Source organism: Somniosus microcephalus, chromosome 10 (genome assembly GCF_052327205.1).
Source record: "Somniosus microcephalus isolate GS21.2 chromosome 10, FLI_Smic_1.0, whole genome shotgun sequence".
Lineage (NCBI taxonomy): Eukaryota > Metazoa > Chordata > Chondrichthyes > Squaliformes > Somniosidae > Somniosus > Somniosus microcephalus.
This window is the reverse complement of record NC_140996.1, coordinates 77,672,216-77,693,978: the sequence shown is the minus strand read 5'-3', so window position 1 is coordinate 77,693,978 and position 21,763 is coordinate 77,672,216. Positions and strand designations below refer to the sequence as shown.

The following is a 21,763-nucleotide window of genomic DNA, read 5'->3' as shown; positions in this document are numbered from 1 at the left end:
TGATGTTCAGTAGCCAAAACTACTTCACACAGCATTGACTCTATACAGAAGTCTCTCTCTCTCAGAATCTCTCTCTGTCAGAATGAGTGGTGCAAAAATGTCTCCCACAAAAAAGGCAGGAAGAGGGTGCCTTTAAATAGCGCCCCCCCCCAGCCCCTCACCAACTGGAAAACGTTCCTGTCTCCCTGTCATTGATTGTGGCAGGCGGAAAGGAAGGGGGCGCCACTCAATATCTGGTCCGGGGTGCCACCAGGGCGTTGCACGCTCGACTGGCGTCATGATCTGCGGGCGTGGGAGATCGGGGCGGTAGACATTTGTGCCGCCGCAAAAACTCTGGTCAATTTCGCAAGCGCTGCAAACATCACTGCACCTGGGCGCTAACGGGAGGCACAAAGTAACTGAATTTTTCCCCCATTGATCATTAAAATGTCCCCCATTGATCATTAAAATGTCATGAACAGGTACAGAAAATAATCAAAAAGGCTAATGGAATGCTGGCTTTTATATCTAGAGGACCAGAATATAAGGGGGCAGAAGTTATGCTGCAGCTATACAAAACCCTGGTTATACCACAGCTGGGGGGAAAAATTGGGTCGCGCCCCCTTTGGGGCGCTAACTTCACCGGGGCGCCATTTTTAGCACCCCTGTGCCCGAAATTGAATGGTAGCACCCCAAGCAAGAGGTGGGCGCTACTGGAAGCGTTCCCCCTCCCTCTTGGGGCGCTCCCATTGAATATCGCGGCGTTATGTGCAGCAGCGCCATGCGTGTCGGCACGCAGCACCGTGATACTACAGGCCTCCCTCCCCCTGATTAATGGGGAGGGGCCTAGCGCAGCGCGCACCGGGGTCCTGCTGGACCACCGGGGAGCGGGGTGGCGGCAAAAGAGCCTGGCTGTAGGTCAGGTGGCGTGAGTGAAGTTTGCGGCCGGTGCGCAAGCGAGACGCTGCACACGGCGATCGTGTCATCGCCGGAGGCGCACCGCTGCAGGGCGATACCAGCTGCCGCCGCCACTAACATCCCGCTGAATTTTGTGAGAGGCATTAGTGGCACCGTGCCCGGGCGCTAGGTGCCTTGCGCCCCACAAATTTTTCCCCCCTAGAATCCTGTGAGCAGTTCTGGGCACCATACCTTAGGAACATTATATTGGCCTTGGAGGCTGTGCAGTATAGGTTTACCAGAAAGATACCCGGACTTCAAGGGTTAAGTTACGAAGAGAGATTACACAAATTAGGGTTGTATTCCCTAGAATTTAGAAGGTTAAAGGGTGATCTGATTGAAGTTTTCAGGATATTAAGGGGAACAGATAGAGAGAAACTATTTCCGCTGGTTGGGGATTCCAAGACTAGGGGGCATCGTCTAAAAATTGGATCCAGGCCTTTCAGGAGTAAAATTAGGAAACACACAAATGGTGGTAGAAGTTTGGAACTCTCTTCCGCAAACAGCAATTGATGCTAGATCAATTGTTAATTTTAAATAGGAGATTGATAGATTTTTGTTCACCAACGGTATTAAGGGATATGGGCCAAAGGCAGTTAAATGGAGTTAGATCACAGATCAGCCATGATCTCATTGAATGACGAATCAGGCTTGAGGGGCTGAATGGCCTACTCCTGTTCCTATGTTCCCTCGCCAGCAGGTTACCCCCCACCCAGCTTCGAGGAGTATCGTGTTCAGTTCTCAACCATGATCTAGTTGCTGGAGGTAGATTCTTACAGTACACATTAACCACAATCAATACACATGCTTTGGTGGTGTGCACTTGACAGAAACATTGGACAATGGGAACATACCAGGTGCTGTAGAGATTTGCAGATAGAGCCCAATACTTTCTTAATGCATCTGAAACTCATTTATGCAATAAAATCTGGGAAACAATAGCTTTCATAAATATTGTAGGTTATTTTATTGCATATTGCTATTGAGAGAGCATTCATGATCAATACATATATAGTACAAGACACTATTCTAGATCCGTTTTTCATCTTCCGGCAGCATTACTTTGAACCTTATATACAATATATACAATGGAAGACACAGCAAGATATGTTAAAGTTACAATTATCTCTTGTCTGGTCACAGGAAGAAATATTACATAATTTTATCTTTCCTGACATCCCAAAACTAAAAGGTAACATGAAAACACTGCTCTTACATTGTTTAGAGTTTATACCGCATCAGGAGAAAAGAAAACACACGCATTGAACTGAAAGGGGCAAAATATACAAATAGCAAACGTTGCTGTACACTCTAGTGAACGTTGTAACCATCATATACAGATATTTTATAATTTGGTTCCAAACTGTAAACTAAGGATGTAAAATATTGCATACACAGTTTCTGAATCATACATTTAAATGTTGCTGACACAGTGAAGCTATGAAAACTGTATGTCATGGCAAGTGGTCACTTATTTCAGTATATCCCATACTCTGCTGTTGTCTCAGGTAATGAAATTTGAAGTCAGCATTTTTTTCAGTGCCATGGTTATGAGTGGCTTTTAATGCAGATTCAGCCACTGTATCAAGATTCATTGTTTTTTTTAATCTAATGTAAAAATAAACAACGCTCACAATACAGATTTTCTTTGTACAGTATATTTACACACACCATCAGACATGACTACAATGGAATTCACCTCTGGTGAAATACAGAGACCTTCACACAAATCTGTAGTGAAATTTCAATTACTTGCATTGCAGAAAATCATGTCTACATTCAGAATTTTCTGGCACTTTCATCAGGTGTTCCAATATTAATAAATAAGTCAGCAGGAAGGTCTTATGGAGCCACATTCACCGAAGCAGTACTAAAGAGTCCAAGTTCTGTGTCCAACATAAGAAGCACTCGTGGGTAAAAAACAGCAAGAACTTTATCCTCTATATATCTTTTAAACAAAAACTGCTGACTCCCCTGTGAAGGAATAAAACTTACATTTTAAATAAGCTGTACAGTTGCCAATGTTTTGCATTCAATTGCATTTAATATTTACATTCTGATGCAGCTCAAAATATGTGAAGATCCTTATTGTCTACATTTGTACTATCACACTCTCCTTATAATAACTTACTGAAGATTACCATCCTGGTTTTAGCAAAAGCACTTGTCTGAATCTTGGTGGGTTTTTGATGGGTCTTTTGATCCAAGTCCAGTGACCTGAAATTGCACTTTTATTTCCTCCTATCTGTCAGACCATTTTGTTTTTAAGTTAGGCTTAAACTATTCAACATGGGATCCTTGTTGAACAAAGCAAGCCCAAAATTCTGGCTCGTTACACGGGTACAGTATTTTCAAGAAGTTAAACTTAGTTAAGGCCCAGGGTTTGTGTTTCGGGAGTTCAGCAGTGATAGAGCTAAGTTTTTGCTCCTTCTCCCATAAAAGGCTGACTTTAGTATTTAAATGAGGTAGGATTTATACCAGGTCAGTAACGTTCCAGTTCAGTTGGTTTCTGGTGTGAGAAGCATTTCAAAAAGGTAATGTAGTCAAGGTGTTGCCAGACTGGGAAAGTTAAGTAATAGAAGTTGGCCATATCTCAGCTTAAAGCAAGGCCTAACTGGCAACAGTTAATATACTGCTAAATAAGTACTGCTTCAGTGCACTCCACCTAGAAAAGGAAGAGGATGATCGATATCCATAACAGAAACTAATGAGGCAGAAAGCTTCCTTGTCCTTGAAGGTATGCTGTGCGTTGCAGTGTTAGAACGGTCTCGAGGCATTATTGGTTACCCATTCACAACGAGGAAAGAAGGTAAACTTGAGCAGCATTCCACAAAGGTGTTTGCTGAGCAGCATCGCTTGTGTGAGGTTCCAGATATGTAGAAGGGTCTGTCAGTCTGAACAAGAGAAAAGAAAAACGTCATTTGAAACAATATTTCTCAATATAAACTTAGCGAATTGGACATTCACACTTGTTGATACTGCTTAGCCTGGTTCTTCGCAGTTATTTTATTTCCTTAATAAACTATTTTGACACACAGAAGGCTCAGATAACAAGTTGCATCTATTTCCAGTGTTAGAGCCAGTATTCTTTTCCCCGCTCCCAAAGTTGTTTGGTTAGCTATCTAAGCACGGCATCAATTCACATGGGAAATGTTGCTTTCGAGGCAATGTTTATTTCTGCTACAAAACAGGAGTTTAAGGATTAAGACCAGGAATCTAGAGAGCGGTCCAAGTGATGGGATGTAGAACGCAAACAACATTTGCATAAGCATGCACTGCAGTTACAATTTCATGATTCTAGGAAGAGAGTCTGAATTAACAGAGGTCTCAGAATAGTCTGCAGGTCAGAGACAAGAGTCACAATACAACATGAAGACAGGCCTATACATTGATCAGAATGTGATTTCAAAGTGCAGCATACCAAATCTGTGCTCTATTTTTGAAAAACACATTTTATTTCACTTTGTGTTTTTTTTGAAATGGTGAGGACTGGGGTTGTGAAGTGAAGTAACTGTGTCTAACCTTCGAACCCTGTACTCTAATTGCCGTGTTGTTACGTATCTTTACTATTTCAAGCTTTTTTTGTAAAAAAAAAGTTACACTATTCTACTCAGATGGTACTTAATAGGTGCAATTAAGTCTAAAAACAAAAGATTCAAGTCTCAAAAAAATTCAAATCTGACCTTTAGCCCAAATGAATAAAACAGTGCATAAGCAGTGAAAGAAGTTTCTGGAAAGTATGGGGCTGGTGTTTACAATGGGAATACTGTGCTCTAAATGTTACTGTTGGCACAAGTTCTTTTCAATTTCCTAAAGTGCAGTTATCAGAAGGCTGGACACAGGCTTCTTTTGTTTTTCAACATCCTATTGAAGTTTTAACAAAAGAAATCCAGAATATAATGAGTATCAGATGCAGAACAATCTGCTGCTGGAAAGTCAAACCCTTGAAAGGAGATTTTTGAAACTATGGCTGCAAGAAAAGCACTTAGAGTATATCACTATAATCGTGGACTGGCAGCCCATAGCCTCCAAGGCAGCATGCATCATGAGATTCTATTGCTAAAAGAGATTCCTACCAACACATGTTCTTTGGACCTCGAAGAATAGGATTTGAAAACAAAAAGAGGGTTTGAGACATACAGCTACTATTTTTTGTTTTTATCTGTTCTCAGGTTGTGGCAAAGCTGGCAAGGTCACATTTGCCCGTGTCTAGTTGCCCTGAGGTACATGATCTTCTTCAGTAAGTATTTAGAGTCAAACATATATAGTGTTGACTCAGTCACATGTAGATCAAACCAGATCAAGGGGGGGAATTTTGTCAGTCCTGGGGAGGTGGGTTTGGAGGCGGGACTGCCGGAAAATGGCAGAATCTGGGCGGCGGGTGCCCATCCGAAAATGGCAGAATCTGGGGGGCGGGTGCCCATCCCGAAAATGGCAGAATCTGGGGGGCGGGTGCCCATCCGAAAATGGCAGAATCTGGGGGGCGGGTGCCCATCCCGAAAATGGCAGAATCTGGGGGGCGGGTGCCCATCCCGAAAATGGCAGAATCTGGGGGGCGGGTGCCCATCCAAAAATGGCAGAATCTGGGGGGCGGGTGCCCATCCCGAAAATGGCAGAATCTGGGGGGCGGGTGCCCATCCGAAAATGGCAGAATCTGGGGGGCGGGTGCCCATCCCAAAAATGGCAGAATCTGGGGGGCGGGTGCCCATCCCGAAAATGGCAGAATCTGGGGGGCGGGTGCCCATCCCGCCCCCAACCCACCTCCGTGCCATCTTCCCAGGAGGCCGGTACCTGACCCGTGCTAGGAGCTGCCTCCCCGAGGCGGGAAGGAGATTACAGCCACTTAACTGCTGGTTAACAGGTAGTTAACAGGCAGTTAAGAGGATTATCCCCATTTTACCCATGCAAGTGCGGGCTTCCTGACGTCGGGAAACCCCGCCAGTGTCAGCGAGGCGAGTAGTGGGTCTGCAGGGGTTGGAGGGGTCCAAAAGTGCGCTGTAGAGGTGAGTGATGGGTGCAAGTGTGGAGAGGTAAGTATGTGAGGTGATTGTTAAGTGATAGAAAATGTTTACTTACCTTTGTTTCTTCCTGCAGGCTTCAACAGTTGGGGAACCAGAGACTCCCGCATCTCACCGGCAGAGGTAACAGAATGGATGCTGCATTCTCCGATGCAACAGCCATCTGATTTCTGCTCAGCAGATAGGTTTGATGAGTCTTGAATACAAGGACTCGTCAAACAATAGAGAATGTCAGGGTTTGACAGCTTCACAGAGCTGTCAAACGATGACAATTCATCTGTCAAAAATTTTTTGACAGATGAAACGTCATACGCTGACGTTCTCTGTCACCGGCTTTCCCTTAATTGGCCTGCTAAACCCGCTGGGCGGGCTTAACAAGGTCAATCAAGGAAAATAGTTTGTGTTGGCCAGAAGTCGATGGAGGTGGGACTAAAACCCGACAAGTGGAAGTCCCGTCTCCAGAAGCTCCCCATTGGCAAAATCCAGCCCAAGGTGACTGGCTCCCCTTCCCTGAAGGACATTAGTGAATCAGTTGAGATTTTACGACAGTCCGGCAGCATTCTCGGTCACCAGAGTTACTGAATTCAATTTCACAACTTGCCATAGCTTGAAGAAGGGTTTCAACCCGAAACGTCAACTCAAATTTCTCTCCACGGATGTTGCCTGACCTGCTGAGTTTTTCCAGCATTCTCTGTTGTTATTTTGCCATAGCTACTGTCTAGTGTTATATTGCATGTACATTTAATCTATTTAAATTACAACATATTGCCTATTTGAAATTAGCCTTTTCCTTACACTCTTAAATCCAGATAAGTTCAATCACACAGTATTTCTGATTAAAGACAATAACCATTACCAGAAATTCACCCAAAAGCTGAGAGAAGTGCACCCAAAACCTGAGAGAAATGCACCCAAAACCAAACCAGCTCAACAGAAGGTACTGGCTGCATAGTTATCATACTATACATGGTACCAGTTACTCGAAGGGAACTTTAAACAGGTATTGCCCTGCGTGACTAAACAGGATGTTAATAAATTCATGTAGCAGCTAAAATACGTGACATTCAGCTCACTTTGTTTCTAGAATGTTGAAAACCAACACACAACCAAAACGCTAGCTGGATTTTGCATAATCATCACCAGAAAGGAAGATGGAGCTCGAAGATAAATTACTGCAGAATAGTGGCACTGTGTGAAATCAGTATTGACTGACTAGTTAAGACCTGGGGGGAATTTTTCGGGGGGTCAGCAGGCGCAATCGGTGGCGGGTCAGGTTGGAAAATTTATTTTTTTGGACAGCGGGTTGGGATCCCGCTGTCAACCCGCCCTTCCCAAATGTCGGGTCTGTCAACGCTGAGCAGACCAGATACGCAGCAGCGGAGGAGGCAATTCAGGTCATTCTGACCTTGTTAACAGAGCATTAAGAACTATTTTAAGCTCACCTTCAGAGTTTACCAGGTCGCCCACAGGGTCTACGCTGCTCAGGGATCACGTCAGGTAAGTAGGTCGGGAGTTGAATGGCCATGGAATCATCTTATTACTTGACAGCTGCAAATGTGCTTTAAAAGCTCCCATCTCACAGCTGTTCACGTTACAAGCTCAGAAGCTGTTGCTTACTGCATTTGGATGACAGATTGACCTTTATGCAGGTTGCAAGTGTTTGGAGTAAACTCTCTATCCAGTGCCACCTCATTGGAACAACCTCTCTCACCATTGACAGATCGCTTCTGTCATCTCAAGTTCACCTGCCATCTATTATTATCAGTTTCAAGGGCACTGATGCTATCTCACCTTGGTCCTCAGAATCCCACCATGATCAGCCCCAACACCAGCAGCACCAACAACACCAACCTTCTCTGCAATCAACTAATGCTGCACAGGACATAGGGCATCAGCACCCAACCACATTGCTGCCCGGGATGCCAGGGATGGCCTCACCATGGCCAGATTTACTTCACTTGATGCTGGACACCCTGGCTGCCACGTGATACACCAGGTTGGCACAACCCCACACCAACACCATAAAGCATCCCTGCAATGCCCAAGCCATTACTTTCACACTCCACCATTGCGGCAGGTACCATTATGTCTCACCATTCACTGCAACTCATTAAGCCACTGCCAAAGGTGCACACAGATCTGTCCAAGAATGCAAAGTGTTGAAAATAAAGGTTTCAATGTTTGATAGCACATTAACAGAAACTTCACAGGAACATTGGCTAAAACACCCAAGTGCCTACCCTTGTGTGTTGTTAGTTGGTATGATTGGATTAGGATGAGGGTGAGGGGTGGCTAGTGAGATGGGGAAGTGATAATGTAGATAGAGAGGGATGGGTGAAGGTGCAAGGTAAGTTGGTGTGAGTAAGGATGTGCAGGATTAGTGTAGGGAAGGCAGAGTGATGGGGATGTGATGAGTGGCACAGCAGGATGAGGTTGAGTGTGGCTTTGCAGTAACATTTCGTGATCTACTGAGATCATTGAAAGATTTGCGCCACTGCAGCCTGGTCCTCCTACCGACATCCCCGGTTGTGCCCTCCTGTGCAATGTGCAACCAGGCTGCGTTGATGTCCTGGGGGGGGGGGGGGCTCTTCTGCCCATTGGAAGGGAAGAGAACCTCCCTGCGTGTTGTGACTCCCTCCATAAGCATATGGAGGGAGTCAAGGGAGAGCCTGGGTGCAGCCGTGCACCTTTGTGCTGTGCTAGTCAGTGTTTGCAGCACCTCAATGCTGTAAAACACTGACAGCACAACTGTCAAACTAAATTTGCGCATGGTCCCTTTGAGGAAACCGGCTGATGACGCGTCATCAAATGACGTCATCAGACCCGCTTCTTTCAACTGGCCGGCAAACGCGCTGGGCGAGCTTAACAAGCACAATCAAGGGAAAATCATTTTGACAGCGGGCTGGAGCCAGCAGCGAGGCCGGGGCCCACCACCGGCATCACCTGCCATGGACCCACCAAGGTTAGTAAAATCCAGCCCCTATTATATCACATACATTTTTTAAACCATTAATTTGATGGTACCGCTCGTACCTCTGGAGTCAGAAGTCCCATTCCAGAGACTTGAGCACATAACCTAGGCTGACACTCCAGTACAGTATTGAGGGAGGGCTGGATGAGACATCAAACCGAGGTCCCGTCTGCCATCTCAGGTGGCCATAAAATATCCCATTGCACTATTTTAGGAAGAACAGGGAAGTGCACCCAGTGCCCTGGCTAACTTTTATTCCTCAACTAACATTATGAAGACAAATTTGTGGGAGCTTGCTGTGCGTAATTTGGCTGCCGTGCTTCCCTACAATACAACAGCAACTACACGTCAAAAGTACTTCATTGAAGCACTTTGGGGTCTCCCAAACCCGTGAAAGATGTAAGTTCTTTCTTTTAATGCAAATTAGTATAATTCTACTTCTGCTTAAGCACTTAACTATAGTGACACCAATGTAATTGGACAATTAGGTACAACAAGAAAAGTTTATTTGTAAAGTTGTTCTTGCTGGGTCCTGCATCTCACCACCTGGTCTCCAGTAGATAAATAGATTCAGTACACCTTTCATGTTCATCAATGATCACCCATTACCGATAAAAGCAGGGTCAAGTTACAAGAACCACACAGCCAACCCAAATTCAAAATGGTGAGGTAGCAGGTTTTATGATCACAACATAAATTCAGATGAGGGGGCTAACTTTGGCCGAAAAAATTAGCGCCACTGCGGCCGAAATTCATCGGTAGTGCCCCAAGAGGGAAGCGCCCCGCCCCTATGTTATACATAGAGTGTGAACAGAATTTATTAAATTAAAACCAATCACTGCCCCCAACCCCCACACTGTGCTTCTCCCTCCTCCTCATTAAAAAATAAACAACTCGAGTAAATGTTAATCTAAAATGTAAGGGAATACATATTTCGAGGCTACACTTTTTAGAATTTCATTTAAATGGTAGAATAACTTTGCATCTTGGAAGAGGAAAGGATTAAAAAAACACAGAAGGAAAACAATGACAAGAGGGCAAGATTGCAGTATGATTTTTGTTTTAAATATGAGCATTGTGAAAAGGCAAGTTTGAAAGACACCAAGATGTTATTTTAGCAGATGATTAAGTTCAATTAATTTTACCCCCAAATCCCACTTAAAAGTATTAATATGGGGAGGCGATATTAAAAATTATTTCATTCAATACATGAATTCATCTTTTATGCAACACTGCACAAAAGCAAAAGTTTAATTCATGTGGATGACAAAAGTCATGGAGGATGGAAACTGATAATACTGGTGGATCAAAGTTTGGTTATTGAAGTTTCTATTCAGTTTAATTAAAAAAAACACATTTTCCAGCATGTCCTAAGGTTGTTTCAACTCCATGTTTTATTGAGGCCAACAGATGCCAGTACTGGGTCAGATGCTCCACCTTCCCACACCCCCTTCCATTTTGGAGCACCTTATCCAGAAGCACATGGTGAAAATTGCTTCTCTCGGACTTTACTGTGATGCTTAAGGGCAGCAGAAAGTAGTGAGATTGATCAACGACTTTCGAAAGGCAAGCTTCTTGTAGAACTTCCATATATATATTTAATTTTTTTTCACATCTAACAATTACAGATCCTCAGGGAAGAGGAACACTGATCATGTAAAGCGGGGGGGGGGCGTGGGGGGTGGAAGTGCTATTTGCGTGATTAACTCATGGCAAATAGCCCAGCAACCACTCAAGTATTTCATGCACAAAGCTTTTCAAGAGCCACGAAAGCAAACTCATGCATTTTCTTGGTGACGACTGCAGTGCTGTTGCAACTGTTACCCAGCTGATAATCATCATTCACTTCTGTCAGATTTCCATTACCCAGCACAGATAGATAGCTAACTGATTTGTTTGTCTTGCTTTACCAACCTGCTCATTCACTTCCAGTCTTACCACTAACTAGTTCATTTGCAGCACTGATAACTGCTTCACTTAAGCCTTTGACAATACAAAGACATAAAAGGTTGTTACTAAACCAAACAAACTATAGCTCAATGCGATTTCATACATTTCTCCTGAGTCATCAGAGCCATTTTAAGACTTAAAAGAATGTGATTTTCCTTTGAGTACTGAGAAGGTGAAGTGAAAGCAGCTTTCAAAATATTATTTTTTTCTTTAATAGTTGCAAACATAATGCAAATATGTAATTATAAAGTAGAATTCGATAAATGAGCAAATTCATAGAAAACGCCTTATTTCAGGACATTATGGGCTAAAAATTGAAGTAGGCCTGAAAACGGGCGTGGGGATATTGGCCCGCGACATTCATGCTGCCTGCTAATTAACATGATTAATGCATGCAGCCCAGCGATGAGAGCACTGCTGAGTGGCTGAGCACTCAGCAGGGGGCCCAGGTTCGTGGGAGGTTAGCTCTAGTTAAAGCTAGCCTCCAGTTTTAAATGCAGTCTGTACCTCTCTTAAAAGGGAGGTACATTCTGCATTCAGCAACTCATTGTACTTGTTGTCAAGGCAACTGCCAGATAGTTATGGCTCAACAGAGCAGAAAAGGGGCACCTAGGTTCTCGGATGCAGCACTGGAGGCCTTAGTGCAGGGGTTTGAACGGAGAAGACTGGTCCTCTACCCGCAGGGGGCCAGCTGACCTTCCAGACTCTCAGTAAGAAGGCAGAGGGAGCAGATAGCTGAAGCGGTCACTGCCAGCAGTCTTTATACCAAGGAACTGGATCCAGTACTGAATGAAGTTTAATGACCTCACACGAATGGTCAAGGTCAGTGAATGCATTGCCAAATCCATCTCCCACCAACTGCACCACAAGCCTCACACACTGCTCAATTCACCACCCCCGTTTCACTCACCTAACAACAATCTATCAATCACGACTCATACATCACAGTCATAGCTTCATATTACCCTCACACACTTACCACTGCTGCAAGACTCACACCCACATCTCACAGCTTGCAAACACAGACAGCTATTCAAACATGACAGGCACATCACCCAAACACACTTCGCCACACTCACTGACACACTTCACCACACCCATTGACACACTTCACCCAAACACACTGCACCACACTCAATTCAATTCAATTCAAATCGCTTTATTGGCATGATAAGGTACATCTTATGTTGCCAAAGCATCAAAATACATTTATGGTTGAACACATAAACGCAGTTCTATTCATACAGTGTATAAACAGGTATATCCCTGAGTGTATAAATATACATTCGCATTATTTATATATACTTCACCACACTCACTGACACACTTCCCTTTCTCTTGCAGAACAAGGTCGCTCACAAATCGGAGCCAGCAGGGTCGACCCGAAGGGGCACAGGCGCGCCTGCATAATCTCACCCCCTTGGAGGGGACGGTGCTGGTCATTCTTGGCAGGGTCTGAAGTTATCCAAGCTGATGGTATCCTCATACCTAATCCTCCTTCTAACAGCCCTCTTCCCCCTCATCCTACTACCTCTTCTGACTTACAAGCTGCTGATGATGTAAGCATGCACAACTTGTTGTCCCCCCTCACCTCACGACAGGCTACCCTTGTACCTTTTTCCTTTCAGATACCCAAGAATTCCAAGCTTCCCAGCCAGTGCAGGAAGAACAAGAGGAGTGATGGAGAAGAGACACTGTCACTCAATCTGACACTCACAGGCACCAGCTCAGAAACTGGCACTGCATGTACTTTAGAGGGTAGTATAGAGGCGGGATCTGCACGTAGTGAGTCACTGGGCACGAGTGGCCTGCAGGCAGGGCAGGGGAAAGGGTAGCACAGGTGCCAGCTTCCCAGAGAGTGAGGTCGCACACGAGTTCAGCTGCAAGCTCAGTTTGCTGACATCGTGGCTGCATTTACCAGTGTGGCAAGGGACTTGCAGGGTGTCACAGCAGTCCAGCAATCTGTCCTCCAACAGATTACTAGGATTGCTGAGGTGCTGCCCTGGGGGAGTGGCAGTGGCTCCATGGAGCACGAACCTACTGCTATCTCAGGATGACAGCATTCGTACTTCCACCACTGCCACACCGCCAGTGCCCTTGCTGTTGCCTGTCAGCCAGCCAGCTGCCGTCCATGCCGAGGTGGAGTAGTCTACAGCCGGGTCTTCTAGGCTCAGAGCTGCTAGAGGTCATCCTGCAAGGCCATCTGCAGTCTCCCCACTGAAAGTCAGCAGCCTTCCACCAGCCATGCTGCAGCTACTGGGGTAGCACTTTGTAGGAGCACTAGGACAGACAAAGACACATGGAAGACAGGCACTAAGGGAATGCACAAGGGTGATTAGTTGACTTTGTTATGGAGTATTAGACTGAATGATTTATAAATTTGGTGTGGAATGTTTGTTTGTGGTGGCTTTCATTTCAGTATTGTGGCCAAGAGGACAACATGATAGAAACATCCCATATACGATTCCGTGACAACAACAAGCAACAACTTGTTTTTATATAGCATCTTTAACGTAGCAAAATGTCTTGAGCCGCTTCATGGGAGTATTATAAGACAAGAAATTTGACACCGAGCCACATAAGGAGAAATTAGGGCAGAAGACCAAAAGCTTGGTCAAAGTGGTAGGTGTTAAGGAGCATCTTAAAGGAGGAAAGAGAGGTAGAGAGGCAGAGAGGTTTAGGGAGGGAATTCCAGAGCTTAGGGCCTAGGCAACAGAAGGTATCATCAGGGATGCTCAAGAGGGCAGAATTAGAGGAGTGCAGATATCTCGGAGTTGTGGGGCTGAAGGAGATTACAGAAATAAGGAGGGGCGAGGCCATGGAGGGATTTTTTAAAAATTCGTATATGGGATGTGGGTGTCGCTGGTAAGGCCAGCATTTATTGCCCATCCCTAATTGCCCTCGAGAAGGTGGTGGTGAGCTGCCTTCTTGAACTGCTGCAGTCCGTGTGGTGAAGGTACTCCCACAGTGCTGTTAGGGATGGAGTTCCAGGATTTTGACCCAGCGGTGTGTGACTTGGAGGGGAACTTGATGGTGGTGGTGTTCCCATGCGCCTGCTGCCCTTGTCCTTCTAGGTGCAAGAGGTCGCGGGTTTGGAAGGTGCTGTCGAAGAAGTCTTGGTGAGTTGCTGCAGTGCATCTTGTAGATGGTACACACTGCAGCCACGGTACGCCAGTGGTGGAGGGAGTAAATGTTTAAGGTCGTGGATTCAGTGCCAATCAAGCGGGCTGCTTTGTCCTGGATGGTGTCAAGCTTCTTGTGTGTTGTTGGAGCTGCACTCACCCAGGCGAGAGTATTCCATCACACTCCTTACTTGTGCCTTGTAGATGGTGGAAAGGCTTTGGGGAGTCAGGAGGTGAGACACTCGCCGCAGAATACCTAGCCTCTAACCTGCTCTTGTTGCCACAGTATTTATGTGGCATTTCCAGTTAAGTTTCTGGTCAATGGTGACCCCCTGGAAGTTGATGGTGGGGGATTCGGCGATGTAATACCGTTGAATGTCAAGGGGAGGTGGTTATACTCTCGCTTGTTGGAAATAGTCATTGCCTGGCATTTCTGTGGCACGAATGTTACCTGCCACTTATCAGCCCAAGCCTGAACGTTGTCCAGGTCTTGTTGCTTGCGGGCATGGACTGCTTCATTATCTGAGCAGTTGTGAATGGCGCTGAACACTGTGCAGTCATCATTTGAAAACAAGGATGAGAATTTTGAAATCGAGGCGTTGCTTAACCAAGAGCCAATGTAGGTCAACGAGCACGGGGTGACGGGTGAACGGGACTTGGTGCGAGTTAAGACATGGGCAGCCGAGTTTTTGATGACCTCAAGTTTATGTAGGGTAGAATGTGGGAGGCCAACCAGGAGTAGGTTGGAATAGTCAAGTCTAAAGTTAACAAAAGGCATGGATGAGGGTTTCAGCAGCGGATGAGCTGAGGCAAGGGCGGAGACGGGCAATGCTATGGGAGGTGGAAATAGGCGGTCTTAGTTATGCTGCGGATATGTGGGTTGGTAAGGTGGAGAAGTGTTGAGCAACGCGGATCTGGGGTTTCATTCAGGGGAAACAGAGTCAGATAATGCGCTCATGGACAGCCCATCCGGAACGGGGATTTGCAGGCTGCCTCCTCCCATTCTTCTCCTCCTCCTTCTCCTGAGCTGGTCATGGAACCCATGGTGGCAAGGGCTGCGCCCTCAGGATGGCCAAGTTGTGGAAGATGCAGCAGACCACCATGAATTGGGACACCTTCTCCAGTGAGTACTGGAGGGCTCCTCCCAAGCAGTCAAGGCAGCGGAACCATTGCTTAAGCAGCCCAATGATCTGCTCACTGACGTTCCTCGTGGCAGATTTGCTGGCCACAAGTGGTGGGGTTGTGGAGGGGAGTCATCAGCCAGGTGTAGAGTGCATAGCCCTTGTTGCCAAGCAGCCACCCTCGGGTTCGATGTGGTGGCGAGAAGATTGCTGGCACAGCGGAGAGACGCTGGATGAAGGCAACATGACTGCTGCCAGGTTAGCGGGCATTCACCATTATGATGTACTGGGCGTGATCACACACCAACTACACCTTAAGTGAGTGGTATCCTTTGCAGTTACGGAACATCTCACCATTGAGATGCGGTGCCCGCAAGGCCACGTTGTGTGCAATCGATGGCATCTTGCACCATGGGGAAGTCCGATATCCTGGCAAAGCCACTTGTGCACTCCTCCTGCTTCTTTCTGTTTAGAGAGAAGACAATGAAGTCCCCTCTCCTAACATACAGAGCCTCTGTGACCTCCCGGATGCAGCGATGGACGGGGAGGTCGTTGAATGGAGCGGAGATGTCGTAAATGGCAGATTGTGCATCAAATCAGCGTTACATGTTGACGGACATAGTGATCTGCCTACTCTGTATACTGCTGGAGCATGCACATACCACTCACATTATCACCAAGATGGTGAACAGCACGGGCCGTGTTGCAAGTGGGTGAAAGAGAGGCAGACGTCTTTTTTTAAACCGGCCATAACTACCGGTGCTAAGGTGCCAAATTTCACGGCCTATATCTTAATAAAAAAAGGTTTTAGTATTGATACAGAAAAAGTACAATGGCCCTCACGGGTTAAATTCTGATCCACTAGTAATTGTCAATTTATAACTGTCTGCCATTAAGTACATTTTGATTCACATTCTATATAGTACAGGGTAGTAATGTTGTATTTGAATGTTTGTCATGCATTTATTACATTATCAGATCACATGTGGAATTGCTCATTGCAAGTCTGAGTGTCCATTACAGTGTGATGGCTAAAATGTGAAAGGAACCAAGTGAGACTCATTGGAATTGTACAAGGTACACAAGACATTTGATATCTTATTAGTCAACCTCCCATGGTATTGCATATGGAAATTTGAGACCAAGTATAGTCTTCAGGTGGAGCAGACTTAGAGGGTGAGCAAAATTCGACCAGGGTGAGGAGATGTAATTCAGTCATCATTTTAAAATCATACATTCTGTCCTTATTCTTATACAATACTTTGATTCTATATTATTGTTTTATACCGAAGTAGCAAAGGTACAGACAGCAATTTGGGAAGCGGAATTGATTGCAACCAACGTTCCACCTTTTTCTTTTGGGTGAACGGCCCCTTTAAGGGGCCCATTCACAGTTCACAAAGCTTAACAATGAAAAAGCCGGTCCCACGCAGCCCAGGACCGGCAGAGGGGTGTGCGGCCGCACAGTTTATGGAGAACGCTGGTTGCATCAGAGGAGCTTCCCTGCTGTACAGGCTGAGAGATGTAAAATCAAGGTGCTACTGCGCCACCACTAGTGTGAGAGTGTAACTAAGGCGTGACAAGTTTACATAAGCTGTTCCTTTTATAAATGTGGACACAGGAATTTGTAATGGAAAAAGCTGAGAGGAAATGTGAACCGAATTGTGATTTTAATATTTTAAAATAAGTATGTTAATTGCGTATGAAATCAATTCTTCTGAACGAATGGATGGGCTTTCCAACAATGGCTAGATTTTGTGGACCTTTTATTGCTTGAGCTACTTAGTACAAATTAGATTTGGCATGGATGAGGCTTGACAAGAATGTCTATAATTATCTGGACATATTGCAGTATTGTACTGATTATACTAGGAGATATAAGTATATCTTCTTCAATAAAAAAATAAAAGGGGAACCATGAAACCTCAGACAAAAGCAACAAACTCGGGACTCTTTTTTGCTCACTGTCTTTGTCCTGGTTTCTCCTTTATTCTTCTGTGGTCAGGTCTGGGTTCAGGTCCATCCGACAGAGTCAGTTCAATAGGAAGCACGGATTGGGAGATTGGAAAGAGAAAATTAAATGAAAGATATAGAAAGAAGTAAAAGATGTAGAATGACCTTAATAAAAGAATCAAAGTAGAATAATAATGTATATAGAAAAATACCAGCAGGTGAAATTGATAGAAAAAAGGAACAAAATCAAATCAAATGGAAACAAAGGATTAAAGTAAAGAGGGAAAGGAAGGATAAGGATCAGAAGAAAAAGATTTAATGATCAAATTTAACAATAACTTGCATTTATGCAGCACATTTAATGCAGAATAACCTCCCAATATGGTTCATAGAGGCGCAATCAGACAAAATGGATGCCACGCTAATAAAGGAGATATTAAGCATGGTTAGAGTGGGTTTTAAGGAGGGCCTTAAAGGAAGACAGGGAGGTAAAGAGGCAGAGTGGGTTAGGAAGGGAATTCCAAAATAAAGGACCTAGACAGCTCAAGGTGCGGCTGGCAAAGGCGTGGCAAAGGGAGAGGGGGATGTACAAGAGGCCCGAGTCGGGGAAACAAAGAGCTCGAGGGAAATTCTGGGCCTGAAGGAGGTCAGAGAGTTAAGCAGGATGTCACTCATATCTTCAGAAAAATACATATAAAAGGAAAAATACTTCCTTTATTTGTAATTGCTCAGGATTCAATTGCAATCTGAGAATTGCCTAATTACCAAACCAAAAATAGAAAACAGTTACACATTCTGACTCAAAGTATTTAGTAATCATTTTATTCTGCAATTTTGCAAAATGTTCTAAAACAAATCTAAGAAATTATTCATTTACAATTTCATATTTACTAATAGAAGTTAAAACCCCAATGTTAACATTTCAACTGCATCCTTCGAGCTCTTTGTTTCTCCGTCTCTGGCCTCCAACTACACAAGGGTTGGATTTGGCACCAGCAAAAACCATGAACTATTCAGCTCCGTGATGTGACATTGACCAAGACTCGAGCAAAGCTGAGGAAGTGTTTTTAAAACACAAAGATTATCATATCTCCCTCGACCTTGCCATCTCTCGCTACTCCCATCGTGTCAATCGCAAATACAGCCATCTCTGATCACTTCCTCTTATCGCTCTCCACCCACATCCCCCTTCCCACCCCCCAAATCCTACTTCCTTCTGGGTCTGCCCCTGGAAAACACTCGATCGCAACTCTCTTACAACTGCACTTATGAAATCCCAACTGTCCAGCCTTTGGCCCTCCATTCACCACGACATTTCTGCAGCTACCGATCGGCTCAACCACACCCTCACCACCACCTTTGATGCCCCAGTCCCTATTGATACCATTACTCTCTTTCACGCAGGCTGCTCCCCACGGTACGGCCCTCATCTTCACTCCCTTAAGTCCATGGGACGCAGACTTGAACAGATATGGTGGACAACTGATTTAGCCATTCACCGCCAGATCTGGCTGGACCACATAGAGCATTATCAGATCCTGCTCTCGTCTGCCAAAATTGCTCACTATTCCAGAATCATTCTAGAATGCAAAGAGAAACCCCGGTTTCTATTCTCCACCACTAACCATCTTCTTAAACCCCTCTCCCCTGTCTCCTCAACCCTCACCTCCGACAACAAGTGTGAGAAGCTCATGGACTTCTTTGTCTCTAAGGTTGAGACTATCCATTCAGCTGCCTCGGCCACTTCCCTTCCTTCCCCTAGCCCACTGAGCCAAACTTCCTCCAAGGTTCCCCCCTGCCCTAGTCCTGAACTCACATCTTTCTCCAGTTTCACTCCGATCTCTCCTCATGACCTCCCTGATGTGCCTCAATTATTCCGAGACTCGAAGTTAGCAGAACAAAAGTAAGGCTTTTATTAACTCAGAACATAACACGTAAAATAGAGAGATGTCTACCTTCAGGAGGCTGATGCCGGACTGAACTTAGATTACAAAGGAGCCAGGTATGGGGGGAGCCCTGCACACAACCAGTTCCAGCACATTCCAATACATAATACATGAGGACTGGGGGAAGGGAAAAGACACAGAAAGCAGGCAGTTAGAAGACACAGAAAACAGGCAGTGATGAATGGAATATATTTCATCACACTCCCCGCGCTCATCTTGTCCATGAGACCCACTTCTTGCTCTCTCGACCCTAATCCCACCAAACTACTGACCACCCAACTTCCTTTTCAGGCTCTCATGTTAGCTGACATTGTTAAAGGTTCTCTCCCCTCAGGTACTGTCCCCCTCTTCCTCAAATCTGCTGTCATCACCCCTCTCTTCAAAAAACAAACCCTTGACCTCTCCTTCCTTGCAAACTACCGCCCCATCTCCAACCTCCCTTTCCTCTACAAAGACCTTGAACGTGTTGTCGCCTCTCAAATCTGTGGCCATCTTTTCCGCAACTCCATGTTTGTACCCCTCCAATCAGGTTTCTGCCCCTGCCACAGTACCGAAACAGCTCTCATCAAAGTCACAAATGACATCCTTTGTGACTGTGACAAAGGTAAACTATCCCTCCTCGTCCTTCTTGACCTGTCTGTAGCCTTTGATATGGTTGACCACTCCATCCTTCTCCAACGCCTCTCCACCATCGTCCAGCTGGGTGAGACTGCACTCGCCTGGTTCCATTCTTATCTATCTAATGGTAGCCAGAGAATCACCTGCAATGGCTTCTCTTCCCGCTCCCGCATCGTTACCTCTGGTGTCCACCAACGATCTATCCTTGGCCCCCTATTTCGTATCTATATCGTCCGAAAACACGGCGTCAGTTTCCACATGTACGCTGACGACACCCAGCTCTACCACACCACCACCACCTCTCTCGATCCCTTCACGGTCTCTAAATTGTCAGACTGCTTGTCTGACATCCAGTTCTGGATGAGCAGAAATATTGGGAAGACCGAAGCCATTGTTTTCAGTCCCCGCCACAAAGTCCGTTCCCTAGCCACTGACTCTATCCCTCACCCTAACATCTGTCTAAGGTTGAACCACCCGGTTCGCAACCTTGGTGTCATATTTGGCCCTGAAATAATCTTCCGACCACATATCCGCAGCAAAACTAAGACCGCCTATTTCCACCTCCGTAGCATTACCTGTCTCTGCCCTTGCCTCAGCTCATCTGCTGCTGAAACCCTCATCCATGCCTTTGTTCCAACGCACGCCTGGCTGGCCTCCCACATTCTACCCTATGTAAACTTGAGGTCATCCAAACCTTGGCTGCCTGTGTCCTAACTCGCACCAAGACCCATTCACACATCACTCCTGTGCTCGCTGACCTACATTGACTCCCGGTTAAGCAACACCTCGATTTCAAAATTCTCATCCTTGTTTTTAAATCCCTCTATGGCCTCGTCCCTCCCTATCTCTAATCTCCTCCAGCCCTACAAACCCCCAAGATATCAGTGCTCCTCTAATTCTACCCTCTTGAGCATCCCTGATTATAACTGCTCAACCATTGGTGGCTGTGCCTTCTGTTGCCTAGGCCCTAAGCTCTGGAATTCCCTCCCCAAACCTCTCCGCCTCTCTACCTACCTCTCTTTCCTCCTTTAAGATGCTCCTTAAAACCTACCTCTTTGACCAAGCTTTTGGTCACCTGCTCTAATTTCTCCTTATATATGTGTCAGTGTCAATTTTTTTGTCTTATAATACTCCTGTGAAGCGCCTTGGGATGTTTTACTATGTTAAAGGCGCTACATAAATACAAGGGCAGCACAGTGGCATAATGGTTAGCACTGTTGCCTCACAGCGCCAGGGACCCGGGTTCGAATCCGGCCTCAGGTGACTGTCTGTGTGGAGTTTGCACATTCTCCCGTGTTTGCGTGGGTTTTCTCTGGGTGCTCCAGTTTCCTCCCACAGTCCAAAGATGTGCGGGTTAGGTTGATTGGCTATGATAAATTGACCCTTAGTGTTAGGGGGATTAAATACGTGGGGTTATGGGGATAGGGTGGGATATGTGTTGATGTAGGGGTTACGGGGATCGGGTGGGATATGTGTCGGTGCAGGCTCGATGGGCCGAAATGGCCTCTATCTGCACTGTGGGGTTTCTGTGATTTCTGTGAAGTTGCTGTTGTTATTGTATATACCAATGCAGGAATTGCAACAGCATGGCTGACTTCCCCATGTAGCCATTTGAGTTTTGTTTTTGCAATGAATTATTTGTTAGGATTTTTCAGAGGCCGTAAAAGTATGCAAATATACCTCAGAAATTATTCGGTGGTCAATTCAAATTAAGCGAGGAATGCTTTCAATTGGCCATTTTCACTTTTTGCTTTGATGATATGATCTCAAATTGTATTTTTATATATACAGCCGATTCCTGTTCCTCTCTCTACACACACCAAGTGCAGGAGGTTCCTTATTTTCCAAAGGATGTATACAAATTTCCTGTTGAGCCATTTTCAGAAACTCTTTTGAGTGATGGGCAGAATTTATGGCATTACCATAGCGGTCAGATTTTTTTGTTAAATTCCCTGAAGGTCCTGGGTGAATATTCTTCTGGAACATTTGTATTCGAGGGAAGATTCCGGATTCTATCTGCAGGTGAATATTTGACCATATGGACATGAAAAAGCAGAATTTAGTTCAGCAAAAACTGCCTTGATGGCCAGGGTTAACGGATCTTGCTGCTTCTAGGTTACTAGTTATG

The 21,763-nt window shown here is 45.3% G+C and overlaps 1 protein-coding gene across 2 annotated transcripts in view; it reads right to left on the bottom strand.

Annotated features, from left to right (window-relative positions):
* Nucleotides 1–1,879: 1,879 nt before the first annotated feature.
* Nucleotides 1,880–21,763, bottom strand: part of LOC147111556 (insulin receptor substrate 2-like) — a 57,226-nt gene continuing 37,342 nt past the window's right edge. The window contains exon 2 of one of the 2 annotated variants that reach the window (XM_085998627.1): nucleotides 1,880–3,830. The gene's annotated coding sequence lies outside the window, so the exon portion shown is untranslated. Of the gene's footprint in view, nucleotides 3,831–17,061; nucleotides 17,126–21,763 lie in introns of those variants that run through there. The other variant, XM_085998628.1, reaches the window with a different exon arrangement.